This window comes from Meles meles, chromosome 13 (genome assembly GCF_922984935.1).
Source record: "Meles meles chromosome 13, mMelMel3.1 paternal haplotype, whole genome shotgun sequence".
NCBI lineage: Eukaryota > Metazoa > Chordata > Mammalia > Carnivora > Mustelidae > Meles > Meles meles.
The window spans coordinates 69,905,528-69,927,400 of record NC_060078.1 but is presented as its reverse complement, the minus strand read 5'-3'; the positions used below and the strand labels follow the sequence as shown (position 1 = coordinate 69,927,400).

General features: G+C 46.4%; 1 protein-coding gene across 4 annotated transcripts in view; it reads left to right on the top strand.

Annotated features, from left to right (window-relative positions):
* Positions 1-835: 835 nt before the first annotated feature.
* Positions 836-21,873, top strand: part of GPAM (glycerol-3-phosphate acyltransferase, mitochondrial) — a 58,375-nt gene continuing 37,337 nt past the window's right edge. The window contains exons 1-3 of one of the 4 annotated variants that reach the window (XM_046026445.1): positions 836-1,028; positions 2,554-2,616; positions 4,269-4,360. The gene's annotated coding sequence lies outside the window, so the exon portion shown is untranslated. The remainder of the gene's footprint in view (positions 1,029-2,553; positions 2,617-4,268; positions 4,361-21,873) is intronic. The other 3 variants (XM_046026447.1, XM_046026446.1, XM_046026443.1) reach the window with 3 other exon arrangements.

Here is a 21,873-nt window from a genome sequence, read left to right as displayed (position 1 = left end):
CTCCCATGGAATCCTTAGCAGCCGCTTAGCCGAGAAGGGACTGAGGGATGTGTTCAGAGGGCTACAAGGCTGTGGGGCCATTATCTATTCTCAGATCTGCCTAGTTGCCAACACCCGCCCTCCTCGGGATGCCTCTGTGACCCCACAGAGCACAGACAGCATGTGCGGGGAAGTGGTGGGGAAGGATGAAGACTACAGAAGCTCTAAGTCACTGCCAAGGAAATGCATGCGAAGCATCTCCAACACGTGACGGCAAGTCCCTAGAGGCTCCACAGCCTCTTCGGGGACCCAGCCAACAAGCTGCTCCTCTGGTGCCAAATACACTTACCCCCTCCCCCACCCCCACGGTGACCCAGCCCTGCTCAGCCCCACTCAGGCTTGGTTTCTTAGCAGCGGTGAGAACTCTCTTGGCCTTGACAACGTGGAAACATCCAGGCTGGGAGCTGAGTGCCCCACGTGATTGCTCAGGATACTCAGCTGCAGGGCTACCCCAGCCCTGTCCACACCACCCCCCCTCCCCTTCCCCCACCGCCCCTCCCCCCTTTGCCGGGTTAGGCTCCTCCACCGAGAACGACGAGGCTCTGAGCTCCCAGCTTCACTCCCTACTTAGAAAATCCCCACCAGGCAAAGCCAAGAAGACACCACTTACAGCATCATTAAATTATAACGAGCCCTGAAACTCACTCCAAAAGCCCGGGTCTGTTTGCCCTTGCGGTCCGAAAGAAGCAGGCGATTGGTTGGCCCTGTTCGGCCTCGCAAGCCTTATCTCAGGCTGGTTATTATTTGATTAAAGAGGCTTCCTCCTCCTCTGGTGTTTCAAAACTGTGCGGGGAGGGTTTGCTGCAGCCTGGGGACTTTTTCTGAGGTTACTCCCGAGCACTCAAAGTCCATCGGCCTCCAGCCGCACAGACAGCCAGACGCCGCCACACATGGGGGCTGTCCTCTGAAAAGTTTCCATCAGCTTTGCACATCAGCTGGTTGAACATTATTCTTCAAACACTACAGAGTCAAGGATACAGGTATTAAAGGTAATTTTTTTGGGGGGGTGCCTAATTTCCTAGGATGCCATGACACTCGAAATGGGGGTACGGTTGGAGCTCTGGGGCTCAGAGTGGAAAGCAGGAGAGGCGGAGAAAGTGGAAAAAGGAAGTGCAAGAAAATAACTCAGAATCTTGGAATTCTACAGAAAGGCAAGGCCAAGGTGTGAGTTATTTGCAGCTGGAGAGAGGTGTGAGCACGATCACCATGTCTCATTGGCTTTTGCTCCCATGAAGCCCTTCCTGAGGTCTGTCCCCTTGGCATGTCTGTCATCCTCCCCACTGGCTCAGAACCCCAAAGTCCTGACAGGGTTTTGGACGCTGTGTGAGCAATCCAGTTGCTTTAGCTTGAAACTTATCCGATCTGATTTACAAATGGGACGTGGCCCTCAGAGGGTCTGCTTGGCACGCCAATCCCCATGATGCTGACCACAGAGGGGACAGAGTGGGGCCGAGCCCCGCATTCATGAGAATTTCTTTCCCACCTTGCAAAGATCTCTGTGTGCTGTGCACAGCCTGTTCTCATCCGGGCCATGCCCCCACCTCAGCTGGGCGGGTAGGGGACAAGTCTGAGGACTTCTCCTGCTACCCATGCAGGCTGGGCTCCATGGGGTGCCGGCAGGGGTTTAGAGACCTGGAATGAGGATGAGGACTGGAGTATCCTCTCTCTTTGTGAGATTTGGCTGGAGCTGGCCAAGGAGGGGAGGAAAGGATGCAAAACAAGAAAAACATTTTATTTTGCCATTAAATAGAAAAAAAGGCTTTTAGGGTAAATTGATATTAAAACTGTTTTTTCCCTCCACATGCTAGATGACTGCGTCTCCTCTCTCTAGTCATGGCGGTTGCTTTAACCGCCAGATGCTTCCATTCAGGATGTCTTAATGCTGAACTGGCTGTATCCGGGTTGTTTGTGCTTTGCTGGCTTCGATGGGATGTTGGCATCACTTTGCCCCCAAAGCTTCTCCACGGGGTGGAGAGCCCTTCTTCCTGCTGAGGACTCTGCCACCCCCCCCCCGGGAATTTTCTCTGCCCAGGCCCCCCCACTAGATTTCCTGACACTCTTCAGAGTAAAGGACAGAGGAGTTCATCAAAGTAAATCCTGCTTCCCCCTCAAAATATTAAGGGAAATGACAAGAGGGAGGACAAGCTCAGAGCAGGGGGGCTGTACCTCTTGGACCTGATTTCTTTCCTGCTCCTTTGGGAACTCCTCCGCCCTTTACCATCATCTGGCTGGTGTGGGTCTTCCTCTCTCCCCATTCTCCATCCCTGTCCCACCACATGGGGACTCGTTCTTCGCACCCACCATGGTGTCCTTATTTCATGCTCTCCTTTCCGCTTGGCACACTCTCCCCCATCCCCTGCCCCCTGCTCTGGCCAGGTCAACGCGTGAGTTGGGTCTTTGAGTAAAGGCTCTTCCTCTGGTACTAGGTTAGGGTTCCCTGCACTTTGCCTCATTGGACCCCTAATCGCATTGTCTTATGATCGCTTGTGTTCTCATCCATGGCCTTCCCTACAGCAGCAGCTCTGTGAAGCCAGGGGTTTTACACTTGTTGACTCAGTCCTCACAACACGCCATGAGGTGAGTGTCAACCCATTTCACAGACGGGGGGAGCTGGATTAAGAAACAAGTGGATTAAGAACCACAGCGCAGGTTGTGGGCAAGGCTTTGAGGACGTGGGGGTAAGTGGGCACAGACCCTGACCACAGCGGGTCTTCGTTTCGAGCTCTGTCCTCTCTGTCAGGATCTGCTTTCCCCGTCAGCCTCTTGTCTACCTTTGTAGCCAGGTTTAACCCCTTCTGGGCTCCATCCTGGAAACTGAGAGGGGCTCCCGATCAGGAATTTGGTCCAGCCTTGAAGGGGGTCCTTCAGGAAACCATCATGGCCGGATGCTTGAAGTCCATCAGGTGTTGCGCTGAGGGTTCTCCCTGCCAGATCCCATTTGTGAGGGAAGGGGTTAGGATCATCCTGTGTCTTAGAGGAACAGACTAAGGCTCAGAGAACCAGCTTGCCCAAGCTGGTAAGTGCAAGAGCTGAAACTCAACTTCGGATGTATCTGGCCTCAAAGCCTGTGCCCGGCCTCAAAGCCTGTGCCCTTCCCACACACCAGGGGCTTTCACAAACACTTAGCTTTGAGCTCACTGCCGTCGGATGTTGGATCCCCTCTGAAATTCCTGTCAGGCAGATATTCCTGCGCCACTGTCTGCCTTCCCAGTTGCTGAGTGCAGATCGCCTCACTGCGGTGTGGTCCTCAGTGTCGTCTTCCCTGCCCCGACCACCGTCGAATACGCGGCTTGACAAGACCAGGGACTGGTTTGGGGATATCTGGTCCAAGAACATCACAGCCAGAAAAGCCTCAACCAAGGTCCCCAGCCTGGGGGAATCTACAAAGTCTGAAAATCTTTGTTAGAAGAGTAATAATGCATTGGGAGGGCCATTCAGATCCACTGCTGAATTTTGCTTTTTCCACTTGTTATTTATGTTGTTTAGGTTCTAGACTTCCTCATCAGGAAAATGGGTGTAATGTGTCTCTCTTGGAGTTACTTGGAGAGTAGAGATTCTGTGTTCACGGAATGTGGGTGTGTGCCTGCCAGGTGTGCACTGGAATACAATAATCAGGCAGAAGCAGCTCCCTTCCCTTGTGGAAGTTACAGCTGGATTGGGGGCTATAGGCATTAAAAAAAAAAAATCACCCAAATAGTTAGTTCCTGTTGTGGTGAGAAAAATAACAAAGGACCTCATGTAGAGGTCCTTCTTTGATGGGCCAGTAGCAGACGAGCACCTATCATGCCTCCAGAATGTAGTAGGTGCTCAGTATGCGTGACCCTGGCCAACCTCCGGCAAGTCTCTGGGACTCAGAGGCTGTGAATCTAAAGTGTGTGTGACGGGGGTTGGACTGAAAGATTCCTCAAGCCGAGTTGCGCCTATCCAGTATTTAAAATTCCCTTGATCCACAGAAAGATAGAGTCAGATTAAAAGAGACTCTCCTGACTCCCTGTCCAGCGCTCTTCTACCGTCTCCATGGATGGAGAGAGTCTGAGTCCAAACTCAAGGAGGCCAGGAGGAAGACTTGGCTGATTCTGTCTCCTGGAAGCCTCTTTCTCTAGCACCTCCTTCCACTCCCCAGCTACAACCCAACATCCTTGCTCCCTGGGGGTCACTCCTTCTAGATGGAAATCCCTCAGCCTCTTCCCAGGGACAGAAAACAAGGTCTCTGTGTCTTTGCCCTCCAGGTTCCTACTTGTCCAGCTTGGATGATTAACCCTCCTGCGACAATCGTCTCTGGTGGTGAGATCGCAAGCACAGGCAGGCTGGGAGGAGAGCCGTGAGTTGAGGATTTGGGGAGGGACCCATCATCTTCCTGGGCTACCCATGAATGCTCCCAAGGCGGCCCCCTTCCGACACCCACACAGCCTACCCCTAGGAGCACCATGTTCCTTTTGCATTACACATAGTGTCTTTTGCCAGGGTTTTAGTGATAGCCCTTGTGAGGAGCTGGTTAGCATTTTTTCAAGACAAAGCCAGAAAATGGGAGGTGATGGAAAGTCTAAGCTTGTCAAGCATGATGAGAGGAAATGATCAGTTTCAGGCTCCTGAAAGAATGGTCTTTAATTCTCTCCCACCTTCCCCATGGGGGACCCTGTCTCCTTGTCCTCCAGGGGCATATCAACTCTCTATCTCCTTTCTCCTCTTCCTTAGGGGTGGGGGGGCACACCCTTGCCTTCAGCTGTCTGTTAGTCAGTCCCTACCTACTGTTTGCTGGTCATAATGCTTAGTAGGACCTCGCAGGGACATCAGTGTTTTAGCCAGTGATGTCTAAGGGAGCAATAATGGAGGAAAGACAGGCTATAGGATTGATCCTTCAAAGCATACGACTGTCTTCATATGAACTCAGGATTTGAAAACCTTTCTTTGGTGGTGGGGGTGGTCAAAGAAGTTTGGATGGATATTGAGAAAGGAACATAAATGCTGTACAATAAATGATACATTACCCCAAGAGCATTTCCAAAGAGACTTTGAGTAGCAAGTTGTACCCTGAGGCAAATCCTCCCCAGTGGGTCATAAAAGGAAAGTGGCAGGATATTTGCAATGGAAAGCACACCCTCGCATTCAGTTCTCAGAACCTGCAGCCTTGCTGATCTTACCAAGGTGAGGCTGGGTTCTCTGGCCATGAGCAGCATTTCAGATGTCTAATGGGGCTCCAAGCTGCCATGCTGAGCCAGTGCTAATGAAAATCCTCCAGACTCCTGAGCCCTCAAGCAGCAGGGGGCCAGGAGCCCTCTCCCCTCCCCAAGCTCTCCTTGCCTCAAGCACTTGCTTCCTGAGCTTTGCATTTGACCTCCAACCTGCCCTGTGAGTCTGGCAGAAAGTTTAGCTGCGGCTGGCTCTGTGCATTGAGCTTCAACCTCTTGCCAGAAATGAAGTCGGCTAAAAAATATATATATATATATAAAAAAAAATAAACAAAAACAAACAAAAAAAAAACCTACCCAAAACAAGTTTTCAAAGAAAGCAACATCATTTCCCCATGACTTCTTCTGCGGAGAGGAGTGGTTGCTGTGGAACTTAACCAGAGGGCTGCTTGGTAACAGCGTGGATGATGTTTGCTTTTTGTCAATTCCAAATTATAAGTGACTGTGGGGAACAGGGACCTGGGAAAATGGAAAGCCTTGGGACTGAAAGCTCTTCTCTGACTTGGCAATGGGAAAACCAGGGGGATCAAGCAGCAGGTGGGCAGGGGATTGGCTGCTCCACTCCCAGCCCTGGTTTGGCCCAGACAGTTCAGGGACACGAGAGAAGTGCTGAACCTTCACTCATCGGTCCCCTGGCATCTCCCCGGGGGCCATAGCAGTCCTAACCCCCATCGCAGTCCCCTTGGGGCTCATTTTAATGATCTTGTGGGATGATGCCCAGGGTGAGCCTGCTGGGTAGGATGGAGGTGGGGCTCTCCATCCATTGCACCAGCCAGAAACAGCATGCATGATCAGACGACAGAAAATGTGCCCTCTAATCGTCACATTGTCTAAGTTCACGAAGCAGCACTCTGAGTTCCTAGTGCTTTGCCATTGCTCCTTGGAATCCCTCTTCCTATACCTTTACCCCTGCCCCACAACTAATTAGCTCCGTGACTCAGGGTAACGAGGTACAACCCCTGCTCTCAAGGAACTCAAAGCCCAGTGGAAGAGATGGGTAATTAAACAAATAATTTAGGGTAGCATTACCACGTGGAGATTGCCATCATAGAGCAGAGAGGATTATTCTAGGGGCAAGTTCTACCCTCCAACCCTACCCCTCACCCCTCCTTGTCCTTGCCCTGCAATACCTTCCCTGTTCAATCTGGGTCTCAAACCTAATTCTTCTCCCAGCAACTTCAGTGGCTACTCGCAGTAGCCGTATTCCAGACTGCAGAACAGTGCTGGTCTATGATGTTTTTCTAAGAACTAAGGACAAAGTAGCCAGTCTTTAGTACAGCTGTGTGTATTTCCTTGGAGGAACCTGCTTTCCTTCTGAGAGTCTATCCCTCCTGTTTGTCGGGATGTTGAGACATTCTTTCTTTTATGAGATGATGATGTTTGTAGGTTATCAATTTATGTTGCATTTAATTTTAATATTATGACTGGGCAGAAAAATTAGTTAGCGTCCATTGTTTACTGCATGGTGATAGTTCAAAGTCTGGGAAGCATTGCCCAACAAACTGCTTGTCATCAAGGTTAACACCTATGTCCCCACCCAACTGGGAGCCCCTGACATGTCTTTCTTCGTGTTTGATTTCTCAGTCTGTAGCCGACTGGCCAAGCTGATGTGTTCAAATTCTACTCATTTCCCGGAGACACTTAGCTGGCTGTGGCGGCCAAATCCTAAGCATCGCAGGTTGCTGTATGTTTAATGCCTTGAGTATCCAATTTCTGGGCCAAACTCATGAAAATCTAAAGGGGAATTATCTGTCTCAGAAAGCAATTGCAATGGAAATAAAAGCAATTCGTACTCAGCGTTATCAGGATGTTTAATTTTTCATTGAAATGGCAAGATAAAAGTTAATCTTGTGTTAACCCAGATCTCCAGATTCCACTGAGGTGCAGCTTAGAAACTGCTGGAAAAGATGCCAGTACCCTGGCCCAGAGCAGCTTTTCAGGGGCTGTCCGTCTATCTCATGAGGTTAGGAAATCTTGAGGTCAAATGATCTTGTCTAGCTAAATGAAGTCCCATATTGCCTCTGGTTATTCCACCATTGAAGATATGGTCCAGGGCATTGGAAGTCCCCACAAAAGCTTGATGGATAGAGGAAAATGCCCATCAGGCAAACCAAATCCCAATAACATATGTGATAAAGTCCAAGTTCTTGGGCTATGGTTGAATGTTTCTATATTAAAAGTTATTTAAGGGACACCAAGGTGGCACCAACCTCGGTTGGGCACCAACTCTTGGTTTTGGCTCAGGTCATGACCTCAGGGTCCTGAGACTGAGCCTCGTGTTGGGCTCGGTGCTGAGCGTGGAGTCTGCTTGGGATTCTCTTTCCTTCTTCCTTTGACCCTCCTGTTTGTGCACTCTCTCTCTCTCAAATAAATAAATAAATCCTTAAAAAAAGATTATTTAAAACAAGCGATTCATGCCGGGCTTAGATAATTTAGCTATAAGGAGGGTTTTCTTTTCCCACTCTGCAATGTTGGTTTTGCTCTGCAATGGTCAATACAAAACGAGACTCTCATGTATGGACTGAGTCCTTCTTGAGGTCAAGGATGTTCCTTGTGCGTGTTATTGGTGAACACACTCTTCTCCTTCTGCCCAGGTCCCCTGGGACCTACCCCATCTCTTGGCATGTAAGATGCCAAATAATTGTTGTTGGTGGAAACAATAATACAAATGACTCTTATCTTTTGGAGAGAGTCAGTTTCTGGCAGTTTCTTAATCACTCATATTTTCCACTTGCCTATTTAATTATTAGAAGAACTTGATAATTATGTTTTTGACTTGATAATTATGTTTTGGTTTGCAACCCTAAGAAGAGGAAAAAGGGGGAGTAAAACTGATGGGCAGCTAAGGCCTCTAGTGAGCACTCTGCCCTCCCAGCCTTGGTCCCAAGTTTTCTGGAACCTGCCCTGGTTGCTTATTCAGGGTTCATCCAGACTTGGGAGCAACAGGCTCAGTCCACTTACTTGTATTTGGTTTGCCTGGGCTCTTTGGCCGACACAGTCCTTTCCACTGAACTCCTCCCAATTGTAACGGGCAACCCTCTGGTTGGTCAGCAGCTTGAGTTCTGGCAAGAACAATGTAGAAGGCTTAAGGGTGTTTCTCATCATTGCGTTGCCATAATCCATTTTATGGTCCTGGGCAGGTCATCCTTCTCTCTGGGTCATGGTTTCCTCATCTGTAAAACATGCTGGATTAGATCAGAATTTCTCAGCTTGGCCCTATTGACATTATGGGTCAGATCATTTTTGTTGTGGGGCTGGCTGTCCTCTGCATTGTAGGATGCTTAGCAGCATCTGGCTTCTACCTACTAGTTTCCAGTAGTACTCTTCCCCTCTTTTGTGATGACCGAAAGTATCTCTAGATGAGATATTGAGAGCTATTGGATTAGATTGACCCAACTGGATTGAGTTTGAGAAACCACATTGAGTTGTTAATCCCTCCTGTTTTATTGAGCACCTACTGTATACTAGGCACTATATTAGGTTTTGTAACTTAAATATTTTTTACAGATATTCCATTGAGTAAGTGCCATCTACTTCATGAAAATCTGAATAAGAGCTAGGCATTGAGATAGAATGAAAAAAGAGAGAATCTCTCTTTGGATTCTTACTAGCCTCATCTCTAAAACATCAACCTTACACACGGTTGTCAGGACCTAATGCTTAGTGTATACAAAGGACCTTCAATCATAGTAGACATCCTATAATTAAATTCATACTCCTTTCTTACCCACCCTCAAGGGAGTCAGATCTGCACAAAGCATTAACTTTAACAGTCTTGCTCTGCCATCTCTAGACATCTACCCTTCACCAACCCCGTGCTGTCTCCCCTCTCCCCAGTCAGTCCAGTACTGATATGTCTTCTTAAAAAATCTCAAACTAGGGGGCACCTGGGTGGCTCAGTGGGTTAAAGCCTCTGCCTTTGGCTCAGGTCATGACCCCAGGGTCCTGGGATTGAGCCCTGCATCAGGCTCTCTGCCTGGCAGGGAGCCTGCTTCCCTACCATCTCTCTGCCTTCCTCTCTGCCTACTTGTGATCTCTGTCTGTCAAATAAATATATAAAATCTTAAAAAAAATCTCCAACTGTTTGTTTCAAGGAGAGCCCCCTCACCCCATTCTCTTCTATCATCAGATGGTTAACTTGGTCCATTTTTGAAGGAGTTGCCTCTCTCTAGGGAAGAAAAAGAGTCTTCAGAGTCTGGAGAATCACCAAGATTTGCAGAGGCCATTGTTTCATATTTGCTTTGCCTGATGACAATAAGGATCCGAGGAAGGGGGAGCTCCTGCTCTATGAGTTATCAGCACTGCCTTTGTGGGGCCATTGGTTGGGGCATGGGTTTTATCATTGGTTCTGAGTGTCTCAAGGGCAAAGACCATGCATTGGTCTTCTGTAGGAGCTCCTACACCATCTCCTCCAAGGAAAACATGTTGGTGTTTGGTAGCCTGACATGGCGAAAGGCATCATGGTGCAGTGATAAGGGTTTCAGGGCAACGGAGTTAGAATCTGTATTTTCCTTTCCAGTCAGATCCTGACCAGGGGCTCTGGGGAACATGCAGTGTAATTCTTGGGGGGGAAAAATGGTTCAGGCTCAAAGCCCAGCTCTTTCGCTTACTCTCTGTTTCACCTTGGGACATTTATGTTATTACTCTGAACCTCAGCTGTTGTATCTGAGAAGTTTGCAATCACAGGGGTCCCTTTTCACAGGGAGGTTGTAAGAATGAAATGCTAGAAGATGTGGATGGTATATGGTACGATCCTGGTAAATATTAAGTGCTCAATAGAAATCCACTTTGATTGAAAATAGGTATCATCCTAAATAGTAGCTATAAACAATAATAAGTAAGACATGTATCAGACAACAAAAAGAGGGATTCGGGTGGTTGAAAAGGTAGATGTGAGATTGACTTGTTCCATTGCTCATTAGAAAACGGGCTCAGAAGGGGAAGCGAAGGGAAGGGCGCCCAGGTTACTAGCAGAGCTGGGGGAGGTCTCGCATCTCTAGATTCTCCTTCTCATGCTGGTTCTGCCATGCTGGGGCTGCTTTCCTGTGTTAAAGAAATGAAATACTCAATGACACCTGTAAACATGGTCAGGCAGACTCTTCAGGACTCCCCAGAGGCATGGGGACCATCACGATGGAGCTTTTTACAGTGGGGAGAACAGACTGGGCTCAACTCCAAATTCAGCACTGGCACAGAGGGGGGAGGGGTCAGCAGATGGAAAAGTACTAAGAGGAAACAGCAAGGGTAAGGGGGACTGTGGCTCAACCGACCTAACCGGATTCTTCACCGAAGACAGGGCCGGGTGGTCAGGCAAGACCTGCAGGCTGCTGGAGGGTGCAGAACCCAATCAGATAGGAAAGTCAAGGACCTGGTGAAACTGACTTAGCAGCGTTCTTGCTAAAAGTGGGCTTTACTAGGAGGTGCACAGATGGTCTTAGGAGAAGGTCCAGGAGACCACCTAAAGTTTGAATTTTTGTCACCTGCCCAAATATTCAAAGCCCGTGTTTGGAAAATTACATACAGATTGGGGAAAATGTGCCTATTGGTTTAAGCACCATGTGCTGTTCCCAGAGGGAAACTTTTTCCCAGGAAAGAGAGAATGAATATTTGTCTCATGGGTTTCTGATGACCTAGGGTTGCCCGAGAGAAAAGCAGAGTGTGAGAAGAGGCCGAGCACCCCCAAGACTCCCCGGCCACACCAGCCTGTCCTTCTGTATAGCCCACCACTATAGAAACTACTGCCTTTGTCCCTCTATCTCCCACCTTCTCAAAGTTCAGCCCTTACCTCCCAGCCCAGGCCCAAGGCACTGGTGGGCTGATCTTTTCCTTTAATGGTGACATTCAGTCTCAAGAGCTGCTATGAATGACCGTGATATAACTGAGCACAGATTGTGTTCCCCTTTCCAGTAAAGTACAAGAGATTTCTCTGGCCTGGCTCTGAGCTATGGTTCATAGCGTATCTTTCACCTCTTGCCAATAACCCGTAAGCTTGCTTGAGAAGGAAAGACTGAAGGTTTTAGGCTCGCTGTTGAAAGAGGAAGAATTTTAATAGAGCGGCTTTCTACACTTGGTCCTTCAATATTGACCATTCGGGGCTTGCTTGCAGTGGGAGGTTATGTGGTTCTGTTCAGACACTGGCATCACAGGTAATTGACATGATGCAAAATCAGGTATAACTACATGTGAATGGAACCTTTGTAAAAATGGAATAACTTAATTGAATTAGCTTATACTGTACTCTTAAATGATGGTCATAGTTCAGTCAAGAGGTTGAATCAGTAGAGTCCTATTTCCTATCAGAACTCTATCTCTTACTCTACCTTTTTCTGTGTAAGTTAAAACTTACCTGAAAATGGCCATCTTTCTTATCTAAAGAGCTATCAGCAGGCACAGAGCATATATTTTAATGTTTGCCTTTTACTCTCCTCCTCTCTTGTTTAACCCCCTTCTGTCATAGCCTATCATTAAATTATGATTTAAAGGAGGGATCTGGGCCAAATCCTGCCAACCATTTGTTTTGCAAATAAAGTTTTATTGGCACACAGCCACATCCATTTGTTTATGTTCTGTCTATATTTGTTCTCATGCTACTACGGGATTGTGAGTTGCATAGTTGTGACAGGGACCACATGGCCCCCAAAGCCTTAAGCGTTTACTAGCTGGCCCTTTATAGAAAGAGTGTCTGATTCCTGATTTAGAGTATGAGTGTTGGCGTCAAACATACCTAGGTTCAATTCAGGTCTTGGTTACTTGCTAGTTTGTAGCAAGCTAGTTTTAACATTGGAAACACTGGCAGAACCTCTCCAAAACCTAATCTGTACCATAGGGAAAATTGATAAATATCTACCATGGAGGATTGGTGTGAGAATTCAGTGAGATAAGTATTTGTGTCTGGCACAGAGCAAATGCTATCCTTAAGCATTCATTTCTTTGGCCCACAAATGTATATCTAGTGGTTTCTGTGGGCTAAGCTGGTGTTGGGGGGGGAGGGGGAGGGGGAGGATAGGGTAGGATGGTGGGGTGGGGGGGGGGCATGGACATGGCAGAGATTGACATAGAAGGTCCGGGCTCTACTAGAGCTTACATTCTAATGGGGGAAGAGAGGAAACGTAAAGAAAACGAATCACAGATTATTATCAGATAGTGATAAGTGCTATAAACAAAATAAAATAGGATGGCACAGAAGAAAGTGACGAGGCAGGGAACACAAAGTTGCTAGCCAAGCTAAGACCTGAACATAAGAATGAGTCAGCCATGTACAGATCCAGAAAAAGAATGATCCTGATAGCAGGGACAAGTAAGGAATCCCTGAGCTAGGGATGATTCAGGATGGTTTAAGAAGAGGGATGGCCTTGGGGACCAGGGCTGTAGGGGAGAGGAGGATGGCAGAGGTCAACAGGGGTAAGAGCATGCTGACACTTGTGGGCCTTGAGAAGATTTTAGAAGCAGAGGTGCAATCTGAGACCATACTGGAGCAGAAATGAGGTCCTTGGCCTCATTCTCCGATCTTTGTTGTTAATATATTATTCTTCCTCTTTGGTGTCTGGCATTTGTCACTGTTGGAACCTGGAGACAGGAAGGGGTCTAGGGAGTCCGCATCAAATGGGAAGCTTTTGGTTGTGGCAAGCCCATCCCACCACCCTGGCTGATCCCAGCCGCCTCACTTGGGCCCGTCTCCTTACAGTACCCCTGACTCACCCAGAGATCTCTTGGCCGATGCCATTACCTCTTTGACATTTTTCTTATCAGGAGCCTTTAATGCCTCTCCAGGCAGAGCACTTAAGGTGAAAACCAGTTAATGTAATCTTAAAACACTCTAATAAATTTCCAGCAATATAAGACCACCAGATAATCATTTTGTCCCTAGGGTCACTCAGAATTCACAGCTTAGTTCCCATAATTAGCATTTCTTTTGTGTCTGAATCATTGAACAGGCGTGAAGAGCCCCAGTGATAATATTTTGCCTGCTGGACGTTTTAAAGAGAGCAGAGCCATAGATACAATCAGTTACCCAAAATGCCTCTGGAGTTGCTGATCATAACAGCCATGTGGCGTTTCCCAGGTTCAAAGCTGTGCTGCAAACCTAGCTGCCTTAAATTAAAAGTCTACCTTTAGTTTACCTACCTTTATTGGCTTTGGATGACTCCTCCTCCTCCTCTTCATTCTCCTTCTTCATCATCCTCTTCCTCATCACCAAAATCCTTTATTGGAAAGTACTGAGCTGGCTAATAGTAATTAGACTTCCTTTACAATGTACCAATATGTGTTTCTGTCTCATCTTGCCTTTAGACATTGTTCAAAGAACAAGATCCCGAATAGGGCTGTCTCCCAACCCATGCTTTCAAACACTGATTCTTAATCTGGAGTCCATGAATGACCTCAGGCAGGGTAGGGCGGTGGAGAGTGGGTGACGAACGCCCTGAAATCAAATGTGAACTTCTACGTGTACCTTTTTTCTTCCTCAGGAGAGAGTCTAGAGTTTCTTCAGATTCTCAAAGTGTTCCCTGACTCTAAAAAGGGGAGTCTTTTAAGACTTTAGTGACACAACCCATAGCATAGTCATCGAAGGAAAACTCTGTGCAAATGTGTAAGTGGAAAAGGGGAGGTGTTGGGGTTGGAGCTGGGGAAGCCCGTGATCCTGAGCTACCACACTGATTGATTACGAACCTAGATCCTATGAAGCCTCACAGACTAGACATTTCCCCAGAAACTCTTAAGATAATTGCAAACATTATATATTGGCCACTATACACCAGGTGCTATCTAGCAGAATCTTCCATGTTTTAACTTTTAGTCTTCACAGCCGCCCTACAAAGCAGATACTATGACTAGTCTTGCTGTACAGATAAGGGAAATGAGGCACAGAGAGATTAAAACCATAGATTGAGTTTGCATTTAACATTCCAAGACCCTCCATAGTCCTGGATAATGTATCTTGTCAAGCTGTAATTAATGGTCTAGAGTAATTACCATTTTGGACATGTCTGAATGGTAGCCATGTTGTAATCTTCAAGCACATGCCCAATTAATAATAGGATTCCTATAGGTGCGTCCTCCGGTTTTGTGGATAAGAAGAGATTGCAGGTCATGTGCAGAGGAAAGCCAGCTGACTACTCTTTTAATTAGAATTTGTCTAAGCGTCGCTGTGGTTTATAAAATGGGGTTACTGAGTATGTAGATAATTTTACCGTAACTATTATCACCATTAAAAAAATTCCTGCCCATACCTAAGGCATGCCATGACACTGTAGAGCTTAAAGTTAACGAAGCCTTCTCTCTGAGAGGTTACAATTTCATTCATTCCAGCAGGTGATCAATTTATGGGGATTTTGATATAATTCATGATATAGTTTCAACAGTTAATGAGCAGGTGACCTAGAAGTTTAGGGACTATCCTTTAAAAACATCATTTATAATTAACCTAGAGAAAACCAACATTGTGGATATGAAGGTTTGCTTAATCCCATCTATAACCTACAGTGGTTACTAGGAATTCTACAAGTCATGGATGCATGCTAAATTTACATATGTGTGCCAGTGATTTAGGGAGGGAAGGTTGGAACCCTGGACCAGAACTGACAGCTTTTGGAAAAAAGTAACTATAAAATAATTTGATAAAGGGGAAAACTGTTTGGCCATCTCCTAAGCAGAATTGGATGTACAAGAGGAATGGGTGAGGTGTAAGTCACCCAGTGAAGGGTCAGCCTCAGTGACCTGTGCAATCAGCGGTATAACCAAGTGGGACTACAGGAGGGGATTGTACCTTGTGACTCAGGATTATGGAAAGCCTATCATACAATATCTTACTTCCATGTCAGAGATGATCCTTGTAATCCATCTCAAATAATTTATGGGATAATATGATGACAACTGTCAGAAAAGATTTGGTAAAGGGGCGCCTGGGTGGCTCCGTGGGTTAAGCCGCTGCCTTCGGCTCAGGTCATGATCTCAGGGTCCTGGGATCGAGTCCCGTGTCGGGCTCTCTGCTCAGCAGGGAGCCTGCTTCCCCCTCTCTCTCTCTCTGCCTGCCTCTCTATCTACTTGTGATCTCTCTCTCTCTGTCAAATAAATAAATAAATAAATCTTTAAAAAAAAAGAAAAAAGAAAAGATTTGGTAAAAATCACAGCCAGTTGTATTATTTTGCTTTTTCAGGTTTTGCTTTCTATCAGGTAATTTAGAAAATTGGAAACTGTGTTGATAACACTCTTTGGAAACCTTTTATTTTAGGAAATGTGTAAGTAAAAAGCTAAAGATGGTTATAAGGGGTACATTTGGAACACCCAAGAAAATACGTTTTCTAAAAGAAAATCTTGGAGCTTCTGTGTCCCCACAAGTAATAAAACTAGATGTCTTTAAAAATATTCTAACTGGAGACTTAGTTAAACTTTGTGGATCTTCCTGATTAGATTTAATAAGTGAAGTTCTAGCTTACTTTGGTCTCATTAGAAAATGAATAATTTAAATGCAAAGTAGTTTTGCTTCTCCTTGTCCTCTTCATGAAAACGTTTTTTCCTTTTTGACAAAAACTGATTCTAAGGAGGAAATAGAAATAAGTCTCTCTCCAGCCACTTCTAACTTCCAAGTATTTTCAAATTCCTCCCTGTAAGTGTCCTGGGCACACACGTGCTTGCCTCCCAGCCTCTGCTTTGCCTTGTTCTCCATTGTGGGTCCTCACCCATGGAAGACACCACCCTGGTGTCATTGGTCACCGCTGGAGACCTGGGCCCCTATTCTCCCTGATGTTTATGTTGTTCCCTCTCCTCTGACCCAGGAAGGGGGAGGATGGCTAAGCTGCTTCCTGTCTCCCTACCAAGCTTGAATACATGTTTCTCTAAGACCCACAGAGTCCTGAGCCCTTAAGACTCTTTGGTTCGTTATTGTTCCTGGAATACTTCTGTTCTCAAAGTTATACTTGTCCACGACTATTAATAGGTGTAATAGCCACTCACACTCTCCTTTATTAAATAAGTAATCACATCTTGTACTTAGACATTCAACGAACAGATCTTGAGCATCTGTTTTATGCAAGGCACTGTTGGGTGCTAGGAAATTGAGAAGGGAATGGGAGAGGTCAAGAATTTAAGAGGGACAGGCAGATGTTAAATGGCTAATTCTACAGCAGAGTCTTCAGTTATAATTGTGGTAAGTCTCATGGGGGAGAAGCATCTGACAAGGGGTCTGACTTAGTCTGGGGGTCAGTGAGGGAGGTGGGAACTGAGCTGTGTTATGAGACATGGATTGTAGAGAAAAGAGGGGGTTGTGGTGGGGACCACTGCCGGCAGATGAAGCAGTGTGTACAGGAGAAGGGCAGAGCCATCTTACTTAAGGAACTGAAAACAAACCAGGGTGGCCCAAGTCAGAGACAAAGAGCAAGTGGGAGGAGATGAGGGTGGGAAGATTAGCAGGCCAGGTCTGAGACTTTTCCTAAAAGTCTCTGTGGTAAAAGTCCTAAAAACTGCAACAACAACAGAACGGATTTTAATCACTTGCAGTGGGGATCAGGCAAAGAAATGGGAGTGTTTGAAATGCTCAGTGTTGCATTTTCAAAGGTCCATTCTGCCTGCTGTGTGGGATGTCTGCATGGGAAGCAGACATGAGGAGCCTTGGTAGGAAGTTTCATGTTTCCCAGGGAAGATGGTAATGGCTTGCATTAGGATAGTGCAGGTGGAGAGGACGTATATGGATGGTGGATTTAAAGCTATTTAGAAGGTTACATTGCTGGAAGTTGGTGTTGGATTGGATCTAGGAAGAAATTAAGAATGACCCCTGAGTTGCTGATCTGCTGAGAGAGTAGAGAGTAAGAATGAAGGACGACCTTGACCCAGCAAAAGTTGCCAAGAAAAAACACCCAGGTAGGGAGAAGGAAGTCCAGGAGAGCATGGGGTTGCGAAAGCTGAGGAAAGGCTTTGCCCCTTCCACTAGAACTTGAACTTGCTCAGCAAGCCATCAGTATCTGATAACCTGACATCATGCATAATAGCAGAAGGGCTCTGGGTAAGTCTGGGCACTCACCATCTAGTCCACGTGAGGATTCCTCTTCCAGAAGACAAGAATCTTTGTGTCCAGCTAGCATCTCAACTCCACAAACCACCAGGACAATATCTTCCAGAAACCGACAGCGATTTTCAGAGAGGTGACCTAAAGCAGTATTTAGGAACAAAACTACAGGTTGTCTTCAGAAATGCAACAAAGGCAAGCTTTTATGAAGTCATATAGGGTGGTCTGACCTGTTAAAAACTCCCAAATCTCTTCATTCCAGATTGGGAATTTTGGCTTATCCATCCCAACCAGAAGGTTCACTGAAATTGTTCTGATAATCATTAGAGTTGTTTGTTAATGTTTGGGTATCTTGTTTCAGACACATGGTAGGATTACATTTCCTCACCTACTTGTTTCATACAGAGCTCCAGCTAATGAAATTGGAACTCAAGCCCCGTACGGATTAAGAGCCAGTAGGTGCTTTATTACTCTCTGCTCTTGGCCTCAGCAAATGAGGAAGTATGTGTCAACATGGAGCCTGACCTTTGTGAGCAGAGCTTCTATAATAACCTGCAGTTTGCATGTAGCATACACAAGAAATAAACTTTGTTGTCTTAAGACTCTGAGACATTTGTTACTGTATCATAACTTAGTCCATCCTGACTGATACAGAGACACTCTTTCCAGAACAAAGTATCCTTAAGAGTTCCTATGAGTTCCAAAGATTTTAGGACAAATTCTTTGCCAGGGTTTAAACTCAAAGAATTAAGATCTCTCTCTTGTTTCCAAAGTCTCTGCAAGAGGAAACCTACTGACAATGACAATAATAGCTACTATTTAGTAAATCTTAACAATGTAACAGGTGTTTGTTATGTTAATTATCTTGCATACATTATTCCATTTAATCTCAACCCAATAAGGAAGTGGACATGAGCAAATCCACTTTAAAAATGAGAGAATTGAGGCTCAGAGAGCTTAAATAACTTGCCAAGGCTCACACGGCTGGTAAATGGCAGAACAAAGATTGGAATCCAGGGTGTCTGGCTCCAAAGTCCTTGCAGAATTCTCAGACATTCTGCTAGAAGGATTCAGGGTTGTTTTCCACTGATGTCCTCACTCACAGTTCAGTTCTTTTTTTTTTTTTTTTTTTTTATTTTATTTATTTGACAGACAGAGATCTCAAGTAGTTGGAGAGGCAGGCAGAGAGAGAGAGAGAGAGAGGAGGAAGTAGGCTTCCCGCTGAGCAGAGAGCCCGATGTGGGGCTCGATCCCAGGACCCTGGGACCATGACCTGAGCCAAAGGCAGAGGCTTAACCCACTGAGCCATCCAGGTGCCCCTCACAGTTCAGTTCTAATGCCAACCCCATCTTAATATCTTTATAGAGCGGGGTTTCACATTAAGATTTGCTTTTCAGACCTGGGCCTCGACTACCCTGTCAGGCCCTCACCTAAGCTGGCTGAAAATGTATGTTTTGTGTTTGTGCTCTAGAATCAGATAAGCCTGAATTCAAATGGTTCTGCCAGGTCCTGGAGTCACCTAACCTCTCTGTATGCCTCAGGTTCTCCATCTGAAAAATGTGGGTAATAATTGTTCCTGGCTCATGGGGCTGTGGGGAGGATGGACCCCTTGTTTTTCTGTTTGCTCTTAGATCCATTCCCCATCCTTTCCTGCTCTATTTTATGTCTGGGAGGGGAGTGGTCCCTGCAAGCTCATTCCTTGGCTTCTTTGCAGTTTGCTTCAGCCAGTAGGAGGGGCTTGCAGGTGGAGGGAGGGCAGAAAGCCAGGGGAAGCCAGGGAGGGTGTCCCTCCTTTTTCAGGTGGCATTTCCAGCCATGGCAGCCCTGTGGGTTGGAGGACCCAGCCCTCTGGGGTCCTCGTAGGCAGCCCCTTTCTCCTTGGTCCTAGATGTTGCTTAGGTGGCTCTGGCTCCTGGTTCTGTCAATATTTTTCTTCATTGCTCCAGCCCTAGGGTACTGATCTGTTGTTGCTAATCTCTGGGCTGCCTCAGGGTTCCCTTTTGTTCTTCCAGCTCTTCCAAGACCTTTCTAAGATGGATTCTGTGGGAAAATTACACTTTCGGTGGTCTGGCCTGGCTTGTTTTCCAGTTGTGCCATGACTGACACAGAGGATTGCTTCAGATAATGCCTCTGAACTACTTAGAACACTGCTTGGCACATCAGAAGTGCTCAACCAGTGGTAGCTTACAAAGTGTGCCTGCTTTCCTCTTACCTAGATTCTCTGTGGCCAGTTGGCCCCAGGCAGGCCCCTGCCCACATCATAGCTCCTGAGTCACCGCCTTCTCCTTCCAGGTTGGTCCGGTCCCAAGACCTGGGCTTCTGTTTGGATTCATCCTCCTCTAGTGTTTATAGAGTAAAGGGCCTGTGAATTCCTCCATGACATTATTGACACATGTCACAATGTTATGTTTAATTTTTGAAATTTCTTATGGTGTCTTGAAAAGCCCGGCTTTATCTGGCCCCTCTGGCTTCCCAACACCTCCCTCTGCCACTTTCCTACTTATCCCCCTCCTGTCCACGCCACTCACTTCTGTCTGCCAGCCCCGTCCTCCCACAGGGTTTTGGCATGTGGACTTCCCGCTCCTTGGAAAGGTCTTCTCTGGGCTTCTTTCAGACATGGTCTTTCTCACACCACAGTCTTGGCTTGGCTGCTCCTTCCTTAGAGAGGCTCTCCCTGACCACCTTCTGTAATGCTGGACATCTCTGTTGTCCTCTGTGACAGAGGCTGTTTGGATCTTCATTGTACTTTTCCAAAGCATGTCTCCCTCCTGACCTGCTAGAGGCCATTAGACACTTAACACCACCTGGGCAGATCCGTGTGACATCCCCATATCTCCATCGTGTATCCTCAGGTGCTAAAAAGATGGGCACAACAGGGGCTCTCAGTCAGTATGTTATGAAAGAATGGATATTGAAGTAATTGCATGTCAAGGGTCCATAGAAGTCCAATAGTTGGGATTCGCCCCTTCTCCCTTATGGGCACCTGTGTTGTGCAGAACACCTGACAGCCAGTTTCCTTCACCACTGTTCCTTGCCCAGGCCCTGCATGGTATGTGAGCCCCATTCCCTCCACAACACACTTGGCCACTGGGATCTTCACTGAGGCTCCCAAGACTCTAGCCTTCTGGTCCTCTGAGTCCTCCCATGGTCACCCTCCTTCTGCATACTGACCACCTCCACCGGCCCTGCATGAGGCACTCTTGGTGGAATCCAGAACCAGCACCCTCAATGCTTAGCCCCTTCTCAGTGCTTGGGCCACGTGGGTCTCTGCCCACTTCTCAGACAATATCTTCTTGCACAACCCACAGGATTTTGTCTTCTTACACAACCCACAGGATTCCACAGGAAAAACAAAAGGCCCATTCAGGGTTTGTCTTCTTGGTGACCAACCTGATCAATAGTTTCTCATTTTTTGGCTTTCAGTAACAAAAAGGCAGATACTTGCAATCAGCCTCACTTAAGGGCTTGAAGAATCTTGATATTTTAATCCAAGAGTCTGGCTGGATACCAGGGAGAAGGGGAAAAAGTAACTTCCATTTCTTAACCATGAACTTAATAGTTGTAAGAAAAAAATCAACTTGCAAGCTAATTTCTTAATTACCCTGTCCACTAGTTCTCTAATCCCATGCCCCAGATCCCCTCTGGAACTAGTACCCTGCCCTGAGGCACAGCTAATGGCTGAAAGAAAGTCTGGAACACTGCCTCGTTCCTGTGGGCCTTCCTTCTTGGCTGTAGATGTGTGGGGGGTTGAGTCCTGTCAGGTAGCCCATCCTGTAGGAGATCCCCGCTGAGCAGCCGACCCCAGGACCCCTGGATCATAACCTGAGCCCAAAGCAGCCACTTAACTGACTGAGTCACCCAGACACCCTCTTTGAATACTTTAAAGATGCCGCTTCCCTGATTTCTTGTTTGCAAATATCTGATAAGAAATCTGTCCTCATTTTATCTTTGCTCCTTTGTATAGTGATTGTTTTTTCTCTCTGCTTTTAAGATTTTCAATTTATCACTGGTTTTAAGCAATTTAATTGTGATCTTCCTTGGTATAGGTTTCTTTATAACTCTCCTGAAAGTTTGTTGGGCTTCTTGGATTTGTGAGTATATAGTTTTTATTTGGGAAGTTTTATTTGGGAAGTTTTCAGCTACTATTTCTTCAACTATTTTTTTCTGTCTCCCCTGACCCCTCCTCATTCCCATATTTCTCCTATCCTTCAGGGACTCTAGTTATGTGTATGTTAAGCTCACTGATACTCTGTTTGTGTGTATTTTCAGGCTTTTTATTCCTCTGTATTTCATTTTGGATAGTTTCTATTGCGGAGTTTTCAGGTTCTTTAACCTCCCACCTCCTGCTTTCTCCTTCCAGGTTGGCCAGGTCCCCCAGGACCTGGGCTTCTGTTTTGATTCATTCTCCTCTAATCTTTATAGGGTAAAGGGCCTGTGAGACCCAGTAATGTTTAATCCACTATTAGTCCCACAGAAGTGTAGGGATGTGTGTGTTAAAAATCTCAGACAATGTTTTTATGATTTCTAGGTATTTGTTTTTTTTTTTTAAGATTTTATTTACTTATTTGACAGACAGAGATCACAAGCAGGCAGAGAGGCAGGTGGGGGGGGGGGGGGAAGCAGGCTCCCCGCTGAGCAGAGAGCCTG